The 2,975-nt window shown below is 40.0% G+C and overlaps 1 pseudogene; it reads left to right on the plus strand.

The window, feature by feature from the left end:
• Positions 1 to 656: 656 nt before the first annotated feature.
• Positions 657 to 2,628, plus strand: LOC113177308 (endoplasmic reticulum chaperone BiP pseudogene; annotated as a pseudogene).
• The last annotated feature ends 347 nt before the right edge of the window (positions 2,629 to 2,975 follow it).

Genomic DNA, 2,975 nt, shown 5'->3' on the forward strand with positions numbered 1-2,975 from the left:
CATATAGAATGGTAGTGTTTTAGTCATATAGAATGATAGTGCCTCACTGGTATTGTCTTTAAATTCTGTGTTTTTGAGGTTATGCATAAAATAAGAATTATAATTTTAAATTTAAAATAATTTTCTCTATAAAATGATTCATGTAAATGCATCTTTAATGTATAATATTGTTCTCAACAAATAGGGGCAATAGGGGAAAATGAGCTTTATTTTGGAGAAAACCTGGTGCTGATTCATAAAATTCTTCTGAATGCAAGTGCCTGAAAAATCTTGATTTGGTATGAATATATTTTCTTCCACATAATGGTCTAGTGCATCTTTGACCACTTGTGTTGTTATAGCATGTATGGAAGCATTGGCAATTCACTTAACTTTTAAATATTTACATAGTGGCCTATAAGCTTGCAAATCTGTGTTTACTAGCATTCTACTTGTCAATTTTTACTTATGGTAATTAATATCATTGTAGAAAGAAAATGCACTTCAATACTAAAAAGTTTGAAACATTGGAAGAGACAACACAGACTGACAGAGTTGAGGCATCTCGAGTGTGAGAGATCTATACCCTCACTCCTCTCAGCTACGGCCTGTTGCTGCATTGCCTGGGACTTCTGGCTGTCTGCTGAGGAGAGCAAGTGGCCAACAGGTAGTGCAAGATGTAGCTTTCTCTGGTGGCCGTGGTTCTGCTGCTGCTCTGCGCAGCACGGCTGAGGAGGATGACAAAAAAACGACGTGGGTACCGTGCTGGGCATCGACCTGGGGACCACTTACTCCTGCATCGAGGTATTCAAGAATGGCCACTGGAGATCATCTCCAATGATCAGGGCAACCGCATCAGGCTGTCTAATGTGCCCTTCACCCCTGAAGAAGAATGTCTGATCAGCATCGATACAGTCAAGAACCAGCTCACCTCCAATCCTGAGAACATGGTCTTTGATGCCCAGCAGCTCATTGGCAGCAATGGGAATGACCCTTCTGTGCAGCAAGACATTAAGTTCTTGCCTTTCAAAGTGTTTGAAGAGAAACATAAACCATACATTCAGGTTGATATTGGAGGTGGGCAAACTAAAACATTTGCTCCAGAAGAAATATCTGCTATGATTCTCATTAAAATGAAAGAGAATGCGGAGGCTTATTTGGGAAGAAGGTTACCCATGCAATTGTTACTGAACCAGTCTATTTTAATGATGCCAGTGGCAAGCAACCAAAGATGCTGGAACTATTGCTGGCCTGAATGTTATGAGGATCATCAATGAGCCTACATCAGCTGCTATTGCTTATTGCCTGGATAAGAGGGAGGAAAAGAAGAACATCCTGGTGTTTGATCTGAGTGGTGGAACCTTCTATGTGTCTCTTCTCTCCATTGACAATTTGATGTCTTCAAAGTCATGGCCACCAATAGAGATACTCATCAAGGTGAAGAAGACTTTGACCAGCGTGTTATGGAATATTTCATCAGGCTGTACAAAAAGAAGACTGGCAAATATGTTAGGAAAGAAAACAGAGCTGTGCAGAAACTATAGCATGAAGTAGAAAAGGCCATGTGGGCCCTGTCTGCCCAACATTAAGCAAGAATTAAAATTGAGTTCTTCTATGAAGGAGAAGACTTTTCTGAAATCCTGACTCAGGCAAAATTTGAAGAGAAAACATGGACCTGTTTTGGTCTACCATGAAGCCTGTTCAGAAAGTACTGGAGGATTCTGACTTGTAGAAGTCTAATATTGATGAGATTGTTCTTGTTGGTGGCTCTAGTCAAATTCCAAAGATTCAGCAACTTGTTAAAGAGTTCTTCAATGGCAAGGAACCATTCTGTGGCATAAACCCAGATGAGGCTGTTGCATATGGCCACACTGTCTGGGCTGGTGTACTCTCTGATGATCAAGATACAGGTGACCTTGCTCTGCTTGATGTATGTCCCCTGACATTTGGTATTGAAACTGTGGGAGGTGTCATGACCAAAGCGATACCAAGGAACACTGTGGTACCCACCAGGTAGTCTCAGATCTTTTCTACAGCTTCTGATAAGCAACCTACCATTCCAATCAAGGTCTATGAAGGTAAAGGACCCCTGAAAAAAGACAACCACCTTCCAGGTACATTTGATCTCACTGAAATTCCTCCTGTGGGGTCCCCCAGATTGAAATCACTTTTGAGATACATGTGAATGCTATTCTTTGGGCGACAGCTGAAGACAAAGGTACAGAGAACAAAAATAAGATTACAATTACCAATGACCAAAATTGCCTGACACTTGAGGAAATTGAAAAGATGGTTAATGATGTTGAGAAGTTTTCTGAGGGAGACAAAAGACTCAAAGAGCACACTGATAGTAGGAATGAGTTGAAAAGCTATGCCTACTCTCTAAAGTATCAGATTGGAGATAAAGAAAAGTTGAGAGGCAAACTTTCCCCTGAAGATAAGGAGACCATGGAAAAAGCTGTAGAGGAAAAGATTGAATGGCTGGAAAGCCACAAAGAAGCTGACATTGAAGACTTCAAAACGAAAAAGAAGGAACTAGAAGAAATTGTTCAGCCAATTAGGAGCAAATTCTATGGAAGTGTAGGCCCTCCCCCAACTGGTGAAGAGGATACAGCAGAAAGAGATGAGTTGAAGACACTGATCTGCTAGTGCTGTAATATTGTAAATACTGGACTCAGAACTTTCATTAGGAGAAAACTGAGAGAACTTAAGTCTTGAATGTAATTGGAATCTTCACCACAGATTGGAGTTGAAAATGCTATAGCCCAAATGGCTGTTTACTGCTTTGCATAAGCAGTTGCTCACATGTTTTGGGGAAGAGAGAGAGGAGAAATTGGCTATCTTAAAGAACTGGATATAAAAATATAGGTCAGAATATGTGTTCACCTCAGAAATGTTCAATTTAATGATTGTGTCATGCACATCTGGTGTAGGAACTTTTTTTCTACCATAAGTAACACCAATGAATGTTTATTATTTAAAAAAAAATACTAAAT

Source organism: Urocitellus parryii, chromosome 11, assembly GCF_045843805.1.
Source record: "Urocitellus parryii isolate mUroPar1 chromosome 11, mUroPar1.hap1, whole genome shotgun sequence".
Lineage (NCBI taxonomy): Eukaryota > Metazoa > Chordata > Mammalia > Rodentia > Sciuridae > Urocitellus > Urocitellus parryii.